Genomic DNA, 21,538 nt, shown 5'->3' on the forward strand with positions numbered 1-21,538 from the left:
TATATTGTACATGCTACAGTACAATGATATATTATTTAAAAAGTATAGACACCAGCTTCAGGTTTGGGGGGATCTTTCCATTTGTCCATATGACAAACACCTCACATACTGTTCTGTCATTGGCAGTTTGTGTCAGTTGAACATGCTGTTGCTAGTAGCAACCTCTACTTTTAACCTTTTAACTGACATAACGTGCGTTCCCATCACCTTTTTTTATTTGCATTTTCAATTTGCACATAAATAACCTGAGTGGAAACACCAGAGATTTTAAAAAGTCTCAAAATATAACAAAAATGGGAGGTCGAAAAGTTGGTGTATTATGTGTCCTGTGTTTTTTTGCTTTGTACTGTTTGTTCTTGTGCTATTATATGTTTTAATTGTGACCTGCCTAAGGGACTGCAGATGAAAATTAGCTGTAAGCTAACTCTTGTACAGTACATGAAATGGTAACAATTATGTTTAACACTGTACATGGTCCCAATAAATACATTAATAAATGAATAAAAGCAAAATGTGACAAAGTACAATGGAAACAGATTTAGCAATTAAATCATATTACAGTATACATGGAGCATGTGACTTAAATGTCTACTTACATTTCCTCTCCATTAAAGAGATGAAAAATAGCAGCAGACGAAAACATCAAATCTGTGTGGACCACTGAGGAGACTGTAATATCCCTCAAATTAATACAAGAAACAAAGAGAAATGTCATCATGTTTTCCATGTTATTTTTCATCAGTTTGAGGTTTGACTGGTGTTCTTTTAATTACTGGTTTAATGGGCCCAACTGGAAAAATAGTGCCAACAGATATTTATCTTGGTAACTCCAAATATTTGAAAAATGGCAGCGGATGGAAACGCACATTAAGTCACATTTTAGTGGTTAAATCTAAACACAGAGTTTGGATACTCAAATAAAATGATGGAGTATAAGTATAGTCTGGCACGTGCACAGATAGACCTCAAAGGGACCTTGAGCACCTGCCCTTTTGGCCTCCTAGAGGGAAAGTGCCCCTTTTCAGGGGTGTTTTTTAAAATAAATAAATAAATTCCTGTTATTCTTCCTACATCCAGCATGACACAACAGTATACTCAATATGTCATCTTGTTTCTGAGTGTAGCTGACAGAATTTATATTAGTATATGTTAGTGTTAATAGTTTGCCGTGAGGTTAAGTGACTCTAGGTGACGGAACTCAGTAGCGTGGAACTAACGTTCAGTGGGGCGGGGAGGAGGAGGGGGAGGGGGGACTATTATTATCATCGCACATCACATTTAAAGCGCTGTCACTTAACATGTTTCTCCAAGTTGTCTAAGTTAGTTATAAAGTTGTGAAAATGGTTTGCATCCTTATCCCCCACAAGCTACAGATAACGACGATATGATAAATGTAGGAGATACGACGAAATTAAGGACGTTTTCCTCCTAGCAAGCAGCCAATGAGGTGCGTTCAATGACTATGTTAACTGTTGATTAAATGTCATTATATATTTAGGCAAATAGTTAAGTATAAGCACTTTTTTTCAGTATTTTTGGAGGGAGGGAGGGAGGGGATGAAGGGATGTTAACTGTTAAAATCTTATATAAACTAGTGTCTAATACACCTCATCTAAAGTATTGTGGCTTAAATGCATGATGTCTTCCAGGCCTCAATATTAATATATGATATGTGAATTGTATTAAACTAATTTGTTGGCACATAGTAATAGTATCTCAGCCATATAATATCAACATCTTCTTATTGCCCGTTATTTCTGAAGCAGCCTTCTATGGAGAGGTGGTAAGAGACGAATATGGAGGCAAGAGAAGCAGCCATGCAGCCAGAGGAAGTACAGCTTTGTCAGCGGTAGAGCTTCTGCAAGTGAGGATGTCAGTCTGAGGGCTACAGTAGGTAAGAGTTGGGCTAGTTAACATGTGCTTGTCATTTAGCAGTGTTTGAACCAACCTCAGTCATGGGTTTGTTTTAAATACATACATTATTTGCCCTCTAACATCCTCTGCACCTCCCTGAATAACGTGTACAATATAGTAAATAGGGAGTGATTTAATACACAGCTATTGTTACATCCACCATTTTGTCAGATCTGTAACCTAGCAAATTTTGATAAGCATATTTATCCACCGTCTAAATGCTGTTGTTGGACCATTATTTGCAGATACTCCAATTAGGCTACAGCAACTATTTTATAACTGTTGGTCGTAAATTGAGAAATTAAATTTGTTTTTATGCCACCAGTTTAGTGCTAACCATGGTAGCCTCATAAGAGTTGTTTGAGGCTGAACCATACCAAATCTATACTTTATAACTTTATAATGTACAACCATTTCTGAATGTATAACCTACTGGTTTTACAAGCCAGTGACAACACTTCTGTGGGTTCCTCAATTGTGTGAGAGTGATATTAGTTCTGTAAGCACTGTGATAATAGCATTTGATAAAGACACTGAGGAAAACACCAGATTGCAGGAAGGCGTTGACGATTGCCAGTGCTTAATTATAGGCAATTAAAACCGCATGCTGTATATAAAAGGTTGTGGGAAATGAACCAAAGGGATAAATGGAGGACTTGATCTGCAGCATCACTCAAGCCTTTGGATTTTATCATTTTACTATTACCAGAACCTAAACAGACACAGCTTGTGTGCTTGTAATAGAGGAGGGAGAGGTTACTATCAGGCTAAAGATAAGAAATGCAATGTTATCATCAGTAATTTTAAAGAAACCGATCACCATTGAAGTTTAAATCTCTTGTTGTACATTGGCACTGATTTTGTGTGATACCCTCAAGCCTTTTGCCATTTACCTCAAGCACTAATTGCCTTTATGTGGTCATTTTTTATCAGTCTCATGGCTTCCTTAAACTCCCAAGGACTTTTCTCACTTCTGAGCAAATGCTATTCTTTCATTTTCTTTACTAAATGTCCTCACAAGATCACATGTTGAAAATATGAGCAGTGATAACTTTTGAAAGCCACTAGCTGCCTTGGTATTGAAGTGATGCTTTGATGGTTCAAACAGTGACTGGCTAATGCGGTATCCAGGTCACGACTAAAATACACAGAGTCAGAAACTATAACATCATTGATATAAGATGTTAAGTAATGTTAAGGCCTTCAGAGATAACCTAGACTGATGCATGGCCCTGTCTATGGGCTCAGAGATGTATTGAAAGAAATTTTGCTTGCTTTGGTTTATAAATGATTTTGCCTCTGAGGAGCTTGAGGAGCAGTCAGTGTGAACGCTGAAGAAACCGTTAATCATAACACCAAGTCCAGGAAGATTACAGCAGTTCGTAAAATTATCCTGCAAGCATTTAATGTTTAGAAAGGTGGCGAATGTTATGAGGTGGGACAAGAAAATTTGCATTTTGAACAAATCAGTCATTTTCTGCAAAATACTTGTTTAGTCCTTATAAAACTGTCCCTCTGTGCTCACAAACCTTGACTGGCAGACTGATTACAGCTTGACTTTTTCTGTGCTCACTCAAGTTTTGTAATTAATAAACTTCTGTATTATCTGTCACTCTTATTTAGAAAAAAAAGAAAAAGACAATAACTGCCTCTCCCCTGTCTCTTTTCAGACAAAGACACACACTGACACTGAAGTGCACGCTCATGCACACTTTCTATCTCTCGATATCGATCCTGCTGTCTTGAGAGGGCATAGAGAGACCAGATGCAAACATCCCATTTTCTAGTATTACAAATTTAATTCGCACGTCCCACCTACAGAACCACAAACAGGTGACTTTTTTGATGAAAGAAAAACTGCTTCACTGGGGGGGAACTATTTAGACATTTAGACATCCTGTGTGAGTGCATTTGCATGTGTGTGTCTGCTGATGTGTCTCTTGACAGTGAGTTGTCAGTCCCTGCTGTGCCTTCTGGCTTGATGAGAACATCAAGAGGCCTTTCTGACTCATGTCTGAGTGTGCGTGTGTGTATGTTTGTGTATGTGTGCATGTGTGTATTTGTGAATGTTTTGGTCCATCAGTCTCTCCTAAGTGGATGATGCTTCATAAAAGTCCAGATGCTTTTTGTGTAAATCAGTCTTCCTTGTGATGTAGGAAGATACTCTTTGAAAGTGATAGTGCAGCTGTGAGTGATTGTAATTTTGAGTCATGTAAACCATTGATTTCATCTGTGTCAAGCAGCAACTACCATGGTTTGAGGCTGAAGCTGATGCTGAAGCACTTTTTAAAGTGTAATGCCACCAACGGCCACTAGATGCTGGCTCCAAAAAATATCCCTAGCTCCCATTCAAAAAGTGTCAACTTCTCTTCAGAAATACTAAGTGGTTATTATTATGGTCTCAGTCGCTGAATTTGGGCCCTTTCATTGGTGTGCTAGTGGTCATTTTAGAAATATTGCTCTGTTAATAAGATTTGAAGACTTATAGTAGGCTTTGATGCCTGTCGTGTGGGTGTTGATTGATAGCTGTGTTCGTTCACTCACCTGCTGCTTTCCCAGGCTCCGGGACTCACACTAAGTCGGACTGTCGTCACAGTATTTCGGTAAATTTAATGGGACTTGGCTGATATACCTGCCCTCTTAGGACAGTTTAGCTAAAGTAGCTAACGTTAGCCCAAGTGTGCACAGGTCAGTGTTCCAGTAAGCCAGACCTTTGGTCTGAGGTAGGAAGGCGACACTCCGCACTCCTTATTTGGAAGTTCCTGGATCCAAATGGAAAAAATTGGCGCTATCCATAAACAGCAACTCCAATGCAACCAATGCAAACCAACAGGTAATGTCACACCTCGCTAAGTCTGTCTTTATATACAGTCTACGATTTGTATCATTCATTGTATTTTTTTTACGGTGTCCAGTGTTATTTTCTTTTCCTTAACACATTATGTGTTAGTCCTCAATGGTGACATGTCAATTAAATTAAGCAACTGACTTTCAGCACACTCTGAATGTTAATGGAATATATAGTGCGTTCCATTAAAAAAGGAAGAAACAGCAATATTGGCATCCCATTGGAGATTTCTTTTTGACCACCAGTGGAAAGTCCAAAAATCACTAATGTTTATGCCCAGGTTTGGTTCCCCAACCTCTGGCTTTGACTTGCTATATGACTTGCTTAAGTTAAACTTTCTTCACCAGTCACTTTGTCTAAGTGTACATCTGGTGTACAAACAGCTTGTGTGAGCTTGTGGGATGAGAGCACCAGTCCTTGATATGATATGAACAAGTATTGTTTTGATTGTGTTGGTCTGGCAAAGCAAGAGAATGAGCTGAAAAAGTGGCTGAAATCTGCAGAACTGCAGCCTGGGTTGTTGATTCAGGGAGCCATTTGATTCAATGTTAATGTAAAAAAATATTGCTTAATGCAGCTTTAATGATATTGGCTGCCACAATAAGAGACTCCATTTTTCACTTGTGTGCTTAGCTGAACAAGCTGTTGAGCCACAGTATTAGAGCATGTGATTCTTCCTCGTTTTCTCTCTGTATTTCTTTCATTTTCCTCCCTTCTTTTCACTTTAAAGCAAATGACCCTTGAGAAAGGCTCGCAACTCACCCCAAGACACTACATTTTCCTCTGCAACCTTATCAATTAAAAAGGGAAAATAATGTACACCACCTACAGTTATTTGCTGTTCTGTAATTCCACGCCATTTATCAATACAGCTCTCTCGCAGGGTGCATTTACATAAACCTGTAACAGCACTGCTTTATCATTTAATTGGTCCCCAGTGTGAGAGACACCATAACATGCAAATAATACAGAAACTCTGAATTAAAAGCTGAATACACAGACGGAAATGCTATTGAATTCACAAGTGGTTGACAACTGTGGGGCTCTTTGCTTAAAGAGTTTTCAATTTTCTTCAGGTTAACAGAAAACCAGAAGTCCAGGCTGTAAGCAAAGTGCACATTTCTTCTTGGTGTTGATGATTCTCAGGTTATTATTAATTATTCAGTGACAACAAGGCGGCAAAGTAAAGACACAAGTCACAAAGCAAGCATGCAGCAAGCAAAGGCTAATGTTTATTGCCTAAATAAAGATTAATATTAGCTTGCTTTGTTGTACTCTAAACTCTTTGATTGGTATTTGCGAACTTAAGCAGATGACATTTCTAAAATTGTCTATATTGTATAGGTGCAAGTTAACTGGATATAATAGTTTTCTACAACACTGCTAGAAACCATTTACTTAATACACTTTCTCAATACATTAGAAGGACAAAAAGAAAAAGAGATACAGGTGGGTTAACAACATGAGCACTAACCTCCACAAAATACTGTTATGCTACAGAAAATACATATCAGACAACATTTTAAAAGGCATTGTCTTCCATGAAACCTCCAGGTCAGAGGTTGGCCTCAGGTCATTGTCAAATTCTGATATGACATTGTTACATGTTCTCGTTGCGCTGTGTCTACATGTCTAATAACTGTATTTCTGCTACATGTAACCTCTGACTCTGTATCCCTGAAAGTGACAGTGACTGGTAGGGCTGAGGTTGGATGACTTTGTTGTTTACTCTCCAGGGAGAAGTCCATTTATCATACTGAGAGGAAAGGGGTGTAAGTGGGAGTAGTCTGATGACATGGGCTGCTGCACCACAAAGAACTGCTGTTATAGTGTATATACTGTAAGTACTGTGTGCAAAAGATGTATTTGAGTAAAAATTATAACGAGATTAACAATGTTACAAAATGATACACATGTAAGACAGGTAAAAAACAATGGATGATCCGTGAAACTGCAAAGACAGTGAAGCTACATTACTGCACACTCTGGGCACATTAGAGCTATTCTACACATTTATAATCCTCCTTTTATCATTCACATTCAATATCAGTCTCATTTTTGCAATGTTTTTAAATAGAAATACATGCCTGGAAAAGTTTTTAAGAAATGTTGCTCAAAACGAAGGCTCAGGTCAGATAGGACACTTAATTTCCTGAAGGCCAGCTTAATAAGTAAATTGACCCCCAAAAAGTAATCATTGTCTGTGATTGATTCCTCTAATCCTTTCTGTGATACAGCTGTACCCACTGGCATCATTGTCCCAAGAGAAATTGTTTAGATTCCACTTGCTCGAGAGGGTTGCCTGATCACAGAGGTGCTTGTGTGAGGGTTAAGACTTACTGTTCATTTGCACTCAAGTATATCCATAAAACTCTGCCATAATTAATTTTATTAATTGACAAGCTTTAAACATTAACACTGACATATGATCACCTTTTGAGTTGATATGGCGAATTTGTTAGCTAATAGTTGCCCACACATCCAGCAGACAGAGCAGAATTAGCATTCATTTGTTGTCGTTTTTGTCACCCTGATGTAAATCCAATACTCACTCACCTTTAAACTCTGTTTTTTGTCTCCACCAACCCCTGAGGGAAATATGTAGCTGTTTACCATGTTCACCAGCTAGACGCTAACTTTGTCTGTCGGCTGTTTGGCGCTGAGTAGGTAGCGTACAGTGGCTTTATCAGAACTTTTTAGCTGAAAACAGTTGCCTTCTGCCCTTGAAATGAGTGTGAAAAGCAATAAGACTGAACAAAACAACACATTCGAGGGTTGTTAACAGCAAAATGAGTTAAATGATGCTAAAAAGCCGAGTAGATCAGAGACTGGTGATAATTATCTGTAGGTTTGTCACCACGAGCAACACTGTTCCTGTTACACGTGGTCATGGAATCCACTGTTCATCTAAAAATATTGATTAGTGCTGCTTTAAATGATTTTATCACATTCACTGACTGGAATGAGGTGTATGGTTTTAAGGCACTTCTATTATTTAGGACCAAGTTGGATAAGAGCTTGAGGGAAAATCACTTGAATGTTAATGTGAATGGTATTTACAAGTCGGGAACTGTTGATTTTAGTGAACACAGTATTAGCCCTGAGGTTAAAGTCAAAGGGTTAACACAGTACAATAACTCAGCTCACAGTTAGCTGCTGCCACATGAGAAGGGGCTACACCACCTCAAGGCAGCCTCTACTGTGAGTGCTACAGTGTGAATAACCCTGGGTTAAGAGCATGTGAAAAGGGATTCACAGCGGTAGACGTTTAACAGTGTCTTTGATTACCTGTGTGGACAAAGACGTGCTGACTTAGTTCTTCTGCACTCTCTCTGCACTTCTGCAGACTGATTGGCCCCCACGGACAGATGGAGTCACTGATTGGCCCTCGACATACTGAGGGCAGCAAGCAGGAAGTCCTCATAAAGAGAGAGGGATGTTCAATCTTCCGGCTCCCCAGACAACCAGAACCTGCCTTCTGCCGAGTCTTATCTATTTCTCTGAGTGTGTTTCTTTCTGTTTTGATTTTTTTTGCTCTTGTTTGTCTCACTGTTAGAGCTTGTCCTCTCTTTTCCCCACCGTCAGTCTCCCTGCTCCCTCCCTTCCAATTGTGTTTTTATCTTTTTCTTTCAGTCTCTATAACTTTCTCACTTCCTCTCTCTAACACCGTCTCAGACCTCACACCCTCTCATATCTCCTTCTTTCTTTCTTTTCCCTACAGCAGCTTTCAGAAAATTGTCTTCTGTGTGAAATGAGACAGAGGAGATTGGCTTGCAGTATTCGAGTGAGAGAGAGACTCTGCAAGGAGGTTGTAAAAATGAGTCCTCCATGGGGAAATACCCACAGCTGTATTAAGATCTCCTCGTCTCCTCTTCTTTTAAACGGATCCCATTCTCCAGCTAATTGTTTTGAAGCCAGTCCTGTAAATCCCCAGTGAGATCTGGCACTACTCATTGAATTAGCCCGGAGATACAGAAATATCTCTCTTTTATCAATCTTTGAGAGAAAAATATGTCTTTTCATTCTCCCCCTTCCTTCCTCAATCTGCTACAGTCCTTCTGTATGTCTCCCTCCATTTTCTGCCTCATAAAAGCATTTCTGCTTAATTCATTTCACTGAGCAACAGGAAAAAGGACAATGTGACAAAGATTGGGAGGATTCACATCATGTCACAGGACTTAATCCACTGAGCCGTGGGGATTCCTTCTAATACTGCAGTATCAAAATATGCTTACTCAGAATTTATTATTTTTAGAGGTGAAGACCCCAAATGGCAGATACCATCCCTCCTTTCAGACAATTTGTCAGCTCCACCTAAGAATTTATGAAACCAGGGTATAGCTTTCCAGTGAGTCCAGGGTTTGTAGGAGAATTTGATTGAAGTTAAACCCAAGCACACTGGAAGCAATTTACTGAAATGCGTCATTTGTAGCTGCTAATCTGAGGCTTGTATGACATGCTGCAGGTGGTAGATTTGAAGTGTCAGCAGCAATGACACTGCTTTATTTCAACGCAATAACAGGTACCATTACTGGATACTTTTTGTAGACAAAGTTTCACAGGCCATTTTGTTCATGCTTCAAAACTGTGTGCAATTTTAATAAATATTAAAGAATATATACATGTGATTTGCTGTTCTTTTAAAATTCCAATATTAAAGTTAAAGCAGGCTTCAAGGTAGTGGTCCCGCTTTTACTTCAGTTGAAATGCAGTCCGCCCAGGGTACCTGGCTTTTGACCAGTGTCTGCTGGAATAGGTTGCAGCACCACCTCTGACAGAAATAAGAGGGGATGATTGGAACTTATTGTGATCACGGGAAGACCCTGCCTTCAGAGTATAATCTGTTATCTTAAACCTTATGTAAGATGAATTTAGCCAATAGAAATAGGAGGAAATAGGATACACTTGAATTTGCAACATCGACTAATTGCAAACTGTCTTAACAGTGTAATTTTGTATAAATAGAGAGCCATGACTCCAAAAAAGTGGAAGGTATCATAGCCACTTAACTTTGTTGCACCATCCATCCACTAGTAGTATAAACTTCTCCAAAAAAAGAGGCATGGTTTGCAGACAGTTGTAAGACAAAAGTCTATGGTAAAACTACGTCTCTTGAATAAATTGTGTTAAGATTTTGTCCAACTGACAACCAAGCTAGCTGACTCTCTAACTGTCAGCTTGGTTGGAGAGCTATTGTGACTGTCTAGAGCTGTAAATTAGTCTTTTTCACACTTTCTGTCTGCTTCTACTCTGATGTTACTAACATAAAATCTGTTATTAGCATAAAATGTATTCTCTCTGATATTGGAAAGTATCAAAATTAGTGAAGTAAACTTGTGACTCTCAAAAACAGGGATTAATTCATCTGGTATCATGCCTAACTTTAGTGGATCATAACATGTTAATCTGCAGATGCTCTGGTTCAAGATGAGACCAAACTTTTCTATGGATGTCAGTTTTTGAGCCCTGACAAAGGCCAAAATGTGCCCAGCAACAGATTAGGTGGGCCTTGTTTTGAGATATCTATGTGTATAGATATGTGTATATATGAGTGTTAGTAGTAGCTATTATAACTAAGCACACCTACAAATGTTTATAATACCAAAGAGATGAAACAGACACATCTATACTTTCAGTGTATGTGAGTCAGACGCCACTATATCTAGCTGAAATCAAAGACATGACTTTTTTTTTTCTAGACTTCTCACGCTGACATGCAGTAAGTTCAAAAACTTTGTGTACTTGATTGAAATAAAAATGTGTTATCGATAAACACTTTGCCCATTCCACAATGTACCTCTCTGTCAAGATTTGAGTTGTGGTCATGGACGTCAAAAGTAATTCATCCTTGGACTGCAGGGTGAAAGGAGGAGATTAAGCTGCTGGCATCAGTTACTCACTAGTAACAAGTTTGAGTATTACTGAGCTGAGCTTGCTGTAAATAATTCTGTGGCACTATTATGTTGATCTGTTTTAGGTAAATGCTTGCCTATAGAACATTTACATTGTCATCAACAGTCACCAGTATTCTTATCTGTGTCTGCACTGCTGAGGACTTGCGATGCTGTGTTGTGCTGAGGAGCCTGTGCTTGTATCGGTAATGTTTTATTTTACGTGTCCTCTGATATGTAACGTTAGTGGCTTACAGTGAAATGATCATTGCTCATGCATTTGTATTGTACTCTGGCTGTTAGATTGCAATCAGCCATAGCCTGCCTTACTTGGAAAACTGTGAAAATGTTGTTTTGATATTTAGCAGGAATGTAATGGTATGTTAGACTGAGCAGAGTCTATCTTATCAGAATCACTCATAGGTGGGACATGTTTCCCACCGACAAAGACCCACACTGAAGAAATATATATCTCTGCCAGGATATAGTCCCAGGATAACTGTCATAAAGGATAAATTGTAATTTCCATGTCTTCCAAACCAGCAAGACACTGAATTTTAAGTTGGATTCACTGTATCACCTCAACATGTCATCATCAAATTTGGCAAAATACTACAAAGGCTAAAGTACAGTTGCATGCTTTGGGAAGTGACCAGCAGTAATGTACAATGTAAACTCATGGTAGTTATTTGGCTAAAACATGCAAGACCACTAATATGGTCCTTTAATTCTCTTATAGCCTAGTGTTTCATAAAGGGACATTTAACCCTTTTTACAATAATTCTTGTCATCCTGTTGACTAAATGTATTGATACTATAATCCAATGTTGAAATTTTATTTCACATGGATTCTACAGTTATGCATGTAAAACCTAAAACTTCTGATATTTTATCCCAGATGAGTATGTTTTAAGAAAACTTGAGGCCAAGGACAGGACACTAATTTAGTTCAACTAACTATAAATTAAAGTTGGAAACCTTGCTGTACATTTACTGTAGCCAACAACGTTGAGTAGTGATAGTGCACGGAAAAGTCAAACCAAGGTGAAGAGACTTTACATCAGGAGGTGGAGATGGTGCCAAGAAAACAACAGAACTGAAGTATAAATTGTTGCTTTCTGTACATGAGTCAATTTAAGCACTGAGCCAACAACCTTGACAAGTTGGTATATTTATACACAAAAGTCAAAGTCAGTGTTTACAATGTGACTCTAAGCCAAGGGGACTTTGGACTAAAGTGTTGCCATCCGTTTGTATGTAAGTCAAATTAAGCCAAGTTAGTTCGACTGATATGGATATTACTGGGCTGGATGTTACCATAGAAGCAGGTTTTTCCATATTCATGCTGATTATTTTGGTCTCTTCACACAAAGCAGGATAAAATACTGCCTGCTGAACAGTTAGAAACCAATCATTGGCTTTGATGTGAAGCCTTGGCAGACAGCGAGGGTGGGATAAGTGAGAGGGCAGGGAAGAGAACGAGTGTTTGTGGGAAAAGAGGAGTCGAGAGAAAAAAGGCAGATGAAGGAAGCGAGAGAGAAAGTCAGAGAAGAGTGTATGCGTACTTGAGAAGGACCCAGCCACAGAGTGAGACGGGGAGTTAAAAGAGCGTCCGTTCTGGTCAAGATGAGATGGTTGATTGTGTGTGGATGGCTTCCAGGAAGTATCTGGAGTGAATTTGGAAGCGCTTCCCGTCCTTTGAGAGTGTTTCTTTTAATCATGGCTGTTGGGGCTGTGGGAACCAGCCTCACCACGGAGAGGACACTGTTAATTAGACGGCATGTTACTGCACATCCCTGTAGAGTCAACACCCTGCACTGCTATGATTACACTCTGTTTCTGTCTCACACTCACAAACACACACAAATCTTACAGTTATGCATGCTCTCTGTGAGATTTTTTTTCATATACAAAGACATAAACATGCAAATATACAAATCGCTCATGCACATAAACACTGATGATTTCATGCATACACACACGGGGGAGTTCGCCAGTTTTCCATGACAGTTTGACCATGACCTGTGTGACCAGTGTTCCTCTTGGCCCTGTGTTTGGCATCGTGATTTTTGGACTTTTCCTCTTGCCACACTACAAAATTATCCCATGTGTGTAACTGATGTACCAGCAATTTCAGGCAGCAACTATCTGGCTTCATTTTTAGGTTGCCTTATGTCGCTGCTGAAATTTCACTCCTAAAAAGTCTGACTTTCAAACATCTATTAGAGCTGGCACACACAGCTAATTGGTATTCATTTTAATGACTCTTTTGAGTACAGCTGCTTTTGTACTTGTGATTCACAGCTTTTGATACCTGAGTTGCAGGTGCATCAAAATTAATGTGATAAACTCTCAAAAATCAAATAAACAAACACAGAGACTGCAATAGCAACAAAAACAGTGATCACAAGTCAATTGTGGCTAAAACTGACTGAAAGATTCACCAAATAGCCAAAAAAGTATGTGATTGTTAGATATCTCATTCCAAATACATGGGCATTAATGTGCTGCTATGACAGCTTCTGCTCTTCTGGGAAGGCTTTTCACAAGAGTTTAGCCCATTCAGCCACAAGAGCATCATTGAGTTTTGGCAATGATATTGGGCAATAAGACTGGGCTCACAGTGGGCGATCCCAAAGTGTTGGACAGGGTTGAGATCATGGCTCTGTGCTGGCCAGTCAGGTTCTTCGCCAGATTAGGAAAACGATTTCTTTGTAAGCCTCTCTTTGTGCACAAGGATTTCACTTAATTGGAATTGTTAACACATACAATCTCAAAGTAGTAGTCTCTCTTGTGTGTCATGAGAATGAAGCTTGCAGGTGTGTTTTCATACTCTGACTCTGTTTTCCCTGGTTGCCACCATACTGACACATAAAAAAAGTCATTAATTTCCTCAACAGTGTGTTTCCATGTTTTTCTTATTGAAGTCCTGGTAGCCCAATAAATTATATCATATTAAACAGAGCAGGTGTTGATTGCAATGTTCATTTTTTCTGCCATTTTATTTGAAGCACTTTTATGTTCATTAGTTGAATAGGAGTCAAGAAAAAAAACAGCTGTGCTTCTGTTCAGAAGTTGTTTGATTCCCTCTGGACTTCACGATGAATGGCGGCCTGTTGCACCTCAAGTGTTTGAGTCTTTACATTTGAAGAGGGGCATAGCCCACCATAAAAAGCAACCAGGAGTTGTCCATATACTTATGGCCATATAGTGTATATAAGAAGATACTTTTTTAACAATAGTACAGATTACAAGGGTCAAAAATTCATAATTTTAATAAACATCTCTAACTGCCTCACAAAATGTAAACATTATGAATTGTTGTATTATAAGATGTTTATTATTACACACACACACACACACACACACACGTTGTCTTGGGTTACTTTTGGGAACCTTACATAGACTCACATTCATTTCCTGGAGACTTACCATAAACCTACACCGCAACCACTACTTGCCTACCCTTAACCTATCCCTAACTTTAAGCACTGACCCAAAAATCAGCTTTTCCTAATTGGGAACAAACTTTTTGTCCACAATTGGACAAGCCACCCCCAATTAACTAGTCCTAAGTCTGAAATTTGTCCCCAAAAGTAGCCTATGACAGATCACACACACAAACACACAGACATTTGTCATTGTTTCTTTCTACCTCCTCATCTTGCTCGCTCTCTTTCTGCAAGTTTTCCTCACTCTGCATCTGTTTTTTTTCTGTCACCTCCATCTCCTTGCGAGGCACCCACAGATCCTTTGTCATGCATATACACACCCCTCCTTCTCTCAGCTGCTCTGATGAAGCTGTTACTGTCTGTCTGCATCCTAAGTCAGTTGTCTGAACACTGCTCAGGCAGTAATTACAGTCATCTACTGCGGTAATTCACACCCTCACTCTTTGTATGTCTTCTCTATCTCTCTTGCTATCCCTACATCTCACCATTTTTCTCTGTATCTCTGTCTGTGTGTGTGTTCCCTTCCATTTCTCTCCCTCTAAACGACTTTTGCAGTGGAACGTTTTATTTATAGGGCCAATTAAATCTGGAGGAGACTCTGTGGGCTTTGGTGGAAAATATGTCTAAAAAAGCAGAATAGTTTTACATTTTTTAATCTTGAAGGCCTGCAAGAGCTGTAAACTGCTTGTCATGTTGGGGAGATAGATCATATTTGATCTCAGAGAAACAGGAAAGGAAGGAGAGAGAGAGAGAGAGAGAGAGAGAGAGAGAGAGAGAGAGAGAGAAATAGGTTTGGAAAGAGAAGGAGAGGGCGAAGAGAAGAGAAAGAGAAAGATAACTGTGTGGGGGAGTGGATCTTTTCTTAATTTTGTAACAGTCTTTTTGATGTCCCTGGAGAGTAGACAGCAGGTAAATGACATCTGATGCAGAAGAGGAGAGGATGAGTAAACCAGATGAAAGAAAGAGGAATTAAGAACATATTAACTACACAATACAGCTGCTTTTACACAAACAAAATCTAATTTTAACTTTATGTGACACCGATCTTTGGAGTGGGGAACATGATGTTAGTTTAGGTACTTGGCTAATCACTTTGCTTTGAAGTTGAAGAAGCAGCTGTTTTCTCTTGCATGGAATCTGAGGGGTTTGTCAGCTGTTTGCTCACCACACAGGTCAAGACAATGAACTTGTGATTCAATGTTACGTTCAAAACCACAAACATCTCGAAACAATATGCGAGCCAAACATCAAGATGATGCTCAGACTTTTTCAGTGAGACATCACTTTCTGTGCCTTTATGAACCTGAAACAGCTGTTCATGCTGTGCATTACCATACCAGCCACATCAGCAAAAAGAGTTTCTTCAGTGAGGAAGCTTAACCAACCACTTGCAAGGCTACAATGAGCCTTTCAGTCAGACATACTTACATCAAAGAATTTAACCATCTATTGCAAATAGTTACGCAGTGTGATTTGTTGGAAAAGGCTCTGTATCAAATACAAAATACCAAAGCTTCAGTGACTTAAAGAAAAGGTTGGGGTGGTGGGCAACAATCAGTGAGAGTCAGCAGTGTAATAATAAGGTGACAACTTATAGAGGCTGCCTCAAACGTGCATTGCATGCATGAATATGATTGGATGTACAGTAACTAGTCAGCTGGTAGCTGAACAGATGATGCATCAATAAGTCAATGCTCTGCCTGAACTAATGCTTTGCTTTTAATATGGGAGCACTGAAAAAACACCACCACCATGTACCATAATCAATCTAACATGAGTGATCAAAACATACTCATAGGTAAAAGGCAAGAAGCTTCTTCTGCTCCGAGGTAGTATTTCCAGAGTGTGAAAGGCAAAACCCCTCACTCCTTATTTGAAAGGTCCTCACTCCAAATTGAAAAGATAGTGCCAACCATAAGGAGCATCTCTTGGCTTTAAACCAACTTCAATGCAAACCAATGGGTGATGTCACACCTGGCTACATCTGTCTTTATATACAGTCTATGGTTGGTATGTAATCACATTTCTATAATTTCTGGATGGCCGCCTGATGTCGTCTCTAAGCATTAGCACGACTGAAATCAGCTGAACCAAATCAGTGTAGAGGGTCCTAAAATTCTGCTCCACAGTTCACGTGACGAGGCCAACACTAAATGCTGTCAGTGCATCAAGGCTGTTTAGGGACAGACTTGAAGAGAAACTCGCGGCAGAACTTGCCCTCAAAGCCAACAGCAGCCCCAGAGCCAGACCCTGACAACATGACTGATGCTAGCTGGCAGCTGGCTACACACTCCTACTGTTAGAGAGGCAGCAAGATAGAGAGGGACAGCAGGGAGAGATGAATGATTCAGGTCAGTGTCAGAACAGGATTGATTTGGATCAGAACCAAAACCACTGATGGCTTATTGAGACGGAGGAAGAATGACTAATAGATTTTAGATACAGGATGTCAAGCTGCCAGTTGGCTTCTGTTGGATGAAGGAGGTCATTGAAGGGGGAGGGTGGATGTGTAGCATGATGGCTAGATGGCTAAATACCCCCTCACACACATACACACACATCTCACAACCTTGGCTGCCGGTCAGATTTGGACCTGATGCTATTTAAGCACTTCAATATACTGCATAATTAATTAGGTATTGTTACATGCCATGATTAGGACATTACATCTTGTACACAAAAGAGAATGGCAGAAAGATTTGGAGAGATGAGAACAGATTGTCATGTGGACTCAAACTCCTGGAGCTGTAAGTACAAGGCAGGTGCCTCATCCCGCTGCGCCACAGAGTATCTCATCTATTGTGCGACTATTGTCTGTTCTGCATTGTCCTCTACAGCGGCCAAATGCCCAGAGCCACTGAACACAACACTGGACACAATGGACGGACACAGAGAGGAGCTGGGTCTTGGCAGAACGAAGCTGCGCACACAGTCACATACACACAATAAACACATACACACATACAGCATGCAAACGCACCTACAGCACACATGCTCATACACGCTTGCACACACACACATATGGGCATAAACACGCGCTCACAGCTGCTCAAAGGCACAAAGCTGGCGTAACAATGGCAGGGAGAGAGGGCCAGACTCATATACAAGCCCCTATGGGGTTGAGGGGATACACACACACGTACATATACACAAACACATTTCACACAAAAGGCACAAAAAGCAAGGGCCTACATCCCGAAGGCAGAGAGTAGAAAAACAGAGACGGACAGTCTGCAGTCAGAGGATCACAATATAACAGACAGACACAAGAGAGGGGGTGACAAAAATGATGTTGATGTGAGAAAAAAGAATGAGAGAACGATATCAACTCCACCGAGAGAGAGCTGTTGCATCTGATGGGACAGTGCTCTTCTTGTATGTCAACTACTATGGCTCAGACAGTGTCAGGAAAAAAAAATCACTGGTGTCAAGTGAATTATATCATGAAAGGAGAGAAAGTTGTACTCTCGTGAGATGTGTCTGGTCATCCTGTCTGATGAAGAAGTTAAGAATAAGGGAAGTTGAGCAAAGACATTTCTTGTTCCTATCAGTTTCTCAGAGACTGTCCCAAGAGAAGGTTGTATTGTTATTCGCCCAAAAATGACATATAGTTACATTTGAATGACAGATGCCATGTAGCAGCCATAGTAATTATGACCCGGAGCAGTGGCGCAATTCAGGTAACATTTATATGTCGACAAATTTCCACATTTGGAGCAAGTTGGATGGATGAAGGCTATAACCCAACAGTGGATTTTACCACTGGAGACCACTGTTTGCTCCCTGTTTTCAACTTTGAGTGTCACATTTCCAACTGTGAGTCAAAACAGTTTTTTAAAAAACTATAACTAAGATCATCCCCTAACCTTTACCCCATGGTTATTATTGTAGCCATGACAACGAAGGTTGCTAAATTTAAGGAGGTTGTAACTTTAACCCACACCGAATGTTTCTCTAACCTTAACAAAGTGATCATTTTAACCCAACTCATCATCTTTCCCTAAACCTAACCAAGTGTTTTTTTGTGTCTAAACCTAAGCAGACCTTAACCAAGCAGACTGTTGTCACATCATAAAACAGAATTACTTTTTAACAGTGGTTGTAACAGTTTTGGAAAGAACAGGCAATGACGTCCAGCTGATGACTACCAATAGTGGCGCCAGATTAGAAAACGCTTCAATGTGTCATTCTGGAGTGCACATGGTCAAACATTGTTTAATTTTAGGACTTGTTGGTTTCTTATGTTTGGAACAGTGACAGAGTAACTGTCTCTGCTTTGCAGCTAAATCATCAAAAGTAGCAGCTCCAGAGAGCCACGGTTGGGTTCATAGCTGCTCTTGCATAATAAAGAGGGTTATTAAAGTCGAAATGCATTTTAAACAAGAACATGACTGCATGGACTCCCCTCATAAAGAGAGGAGCCAGGCTGTTGATTGACATGGAAAATTTTGAAAGGTTAAGGCATGAGTAACACTGGCTAGCAGTCTCAGCAAGTAATCTCACTATGTAGACTGACTTTGCCACCACAGCTGGCATTCACAGACTTGTGCCACACTAGTCGGTTTGAGTATTTGGCATCATTCAAGGTGGCACCAACCTCTGTGTAAACTATTATCAGGGAGAGGATGTGCAGACATGTATCATGCTGTGATCAACTTGTGCAGTCTTGTCTGTCCTGTGAGGCTTGGAAACATGCTGATAATGGCGTGTGCAGTGCAGTAATGTGAATATAGTGTCTCAACACAAGTTTGATGAGTGAGAATACATGATAAATCACTTAGTCAGCTTGTCTTTTTGTTTTTTTTGCAGTGTTTTAGGAATACTGTCAGTGTCAATACACATGACCAAACTGAGAAATTGTATTGAATAATTAAGTGAAACATGTAAGAGTGAACACTGAACAGCGTGATGGATGTGTATCTGTGTGGCATCAGCAGCCAAAAGCGTGTTACTTTGTGTGACAGAGGGAGTATTGTGTGTACTCAGGTGTGTGCTCATCAAGCAAAGTGGCAATGCTAAAATACTGGCTCATGGAAGGGAAGCACTGTCAGAGATGAACCAGTGGACGTGCTGTAAAATGCAGTGAATAGGATACACGTGTTGAATTTTCATCAGGCTGGATAACTGCACTCCACACTGTTATGTGGCTTTGACCATGTTTTCATACACTGGGAAGGACACAGCAATTGGCGTTGACATGATTACAGGTTAATGGTCCAATCTGCAATAAATACCTGTTGTCTCCACCTCTTTATTCAGTTACGGCTGCATGTTTTCCCTCCATTTCCCCTGTGCAATATTTTAAAACAAGCTGATAAAAAGAAATGCTGAAAAATGTCTAAATCTAAGCACATTTCTTGGAACATGAGGGGTCATTAACCTCCATGACTATGTTAACACATAAAAGCCTTGTAATGCCTGACTAGAAAAGCAATTTCAGGAACTAAATTTTGCAATAACAGCAAAAGCTCCCATATAACAGCAGAGCACAGATGATAGCAACATAGAAAATCTTTAAAGGGGTTATAATATGCTTTTGTATGTTGTTATAATGTTGGATGTCTATATTAAATATGGTCAAAGTTACAAAACATGAGGTGAATGTATGTAAAACCTTCAAGTCAAAAGCCAGGGCTTCAGGCTGCTCTGAACACTCCGTTTGCAAACTTACCTCTACTTTCCCATCAAACTGACATCAGTGTTTTTTGTTGCTAAGGTTTTTCCATGGGTTGTTCAAGATCACTTGTATATTTTCGATCAGATTTTGGCTTAAACATGTACAGATGTATTTGAGAAGTTGAAATTTTGAGTTAAGAACAAGAGGAAAAAGTAGTGAAATCTGATTACTGCTGTTAGTTTACATAGCCTCCTAACCAATCAGAAGAGAGTGAGTTCATCAGGACACCTTAAGAAGACAGGAGCTAAAACAGCCTTTTTGAACTGTTATTTATGCCAAGACATTTCAGTATAGAGCCCCAGAATAAAAATATAGATCTGGAAATATGCATGATATGTCCCCTTTAAAAAACATATCGGTCCTTCAATTTTGCCTGAATTACTCCATATGCTGCATCAAACAGGCTTCCAAAGTGTGAACACAGCTTGGCTGAGGGTTAGGACAGTCACAGTTTGACCCTAAGCAGGACCATAATATGATGGGTCAGTGTGGATAATCTAGATGTAGCAACACTGCAAACAAGTCTGGTTATTTTGTCAAATATTTCCATAAAGAAAAAGATTTTTTTCCTGTGGCAGTCACAGGAAATTGATGCCCCTCTCACTCTGTTACAAGTGATATTTGTTGGTATTAAAGTTAGGTTGTGACATTTCTGCCAGACTGTCAGGAGACCACCAGAATGCTCTGTGGGCTTGTATACATTTGACGCTTCTACTTCTGCTATTAAAGAACAACAGTTTGTCTACTGCACTGTATGTCTGCTTGGAGAATTGGAGACACTTTTTTTTCAGATAAAAAAAAAACAATTGGCAAGACAACAAGCTTGAGTACAGGGCTTCAAAAGATAGTGTCAGGGTAGAAGTGTGTATGTGTGTCTACAGTATACCACAAGACATCACAGACACAGGAAGACACAAAGGCAGACTCTCTCCATCACTTAAAGGAAACATTACCATCTTACTGCTAGCTACCCAGTAAATATCACTGTGTATGTTATTGTTTGTGCGTTCTTAACATCAATACTACTTGTTCTTCCTTTCTGTGGGACATCATTAATGACCCTATCACCAGTTTTACCAAAAGGGGTTTCGAGTGCTGGTCTTGGTGTCTGTAGGATCTCCTTCTATATGCTTCTTTATCTACCTGTCTATACATCTGCTTAACTGTCTTTCTGCCTCTGCATGCGTCTGTCTTTCCCCACCTCTTTTCTCTCATCCTGTCTGCCTGTTAGCGACAGCAGCTGTGCAGGGATACATTCAGCAGGAAATTCTCTGTCTTGACTAGCTGTCTTCTCGCCTGACAGCAGAGAAGCTGAGAGCTGAGGAATCAGGAAACAGCTTTTATCTTGTCTGTCTCCTGCCTTTTGCTCCCAACTCCCAACTCTGCTTCTGAGAGGAGACACTGAGAGAGAGACAGACAGAGAGAGAGAGTGTGGGATGAGGGAGGTGGGGGTGTGTAGAGGAGGGGGCAGAGCGATAAAAGCAGGACAGAGTGGGGAAATGATATTACACAGAGAGAAATGAAAGAAAGAGAAAGTGAGACAGAAAGCTGATGGCGGAGTCTCTCTAAGAAAATGCTCTTTCTTTCTCCCTCTGTCTTTCTTTCACTCTCTGTTTTTTTCTGGCTGTTTTGATGTATTCAGACAAACCCACAGTACTCCGATGGTGAAACAGGCGTGCAGACACAACACAACAGATGAAGAGTGTCAGCTGGTGGTTAGAGGCTCACACATGCTGCTTATCTCTCTCTTTCTCTT

At 39.9% G+C, this 21,538-nt stretch overlaps 1 long non-coding RNA gene across 3 annotated transcripts in view; it reads left to right on the forward strand.

Annotated features, from left to right (window-relative positions):
- The first annotated feature begins 1,259 nt into the window (after positions 1-1,259).
- LOC122987263 overlaps positions 1,260-21,538 on the forward strand; it is a 143,460-nt gene continuing 123,181 nt past the window's right edge. The window contains exons 1-4 of one of the 3 annotated variants that reach the window (XR_006404478.1): positions 1,260-1,447; positions 1,764-1,894; positions 6,499-6,602; positions 8,109-9,342. This is a non-coding gene — a long non-coding RNA (uncharacterized LOC122987263). Of the gene's footprint in view, positions 1,448-1,763; positions 1,895-6,498; positions 6,603-8,108; positions 9,343-21,538 lie in introns of those variants that run through there. The other 2 variants (XR_006404477.1, XR_006404479.1) reach the window with 2 other exon arrangements.

This window comes from Thunnus albacares, chromosome 8 (assembly GCF_914725855.1).
Source record: "Thunnus albacares chromosome 8, fThuAlb1.1, whole genome shotgun sequence".
NCBI lineage: Eukaryota > Metazoa > Chordata > Actinopteri > Scombriformes > Scombridae > Thunnus > Thunnus albacares.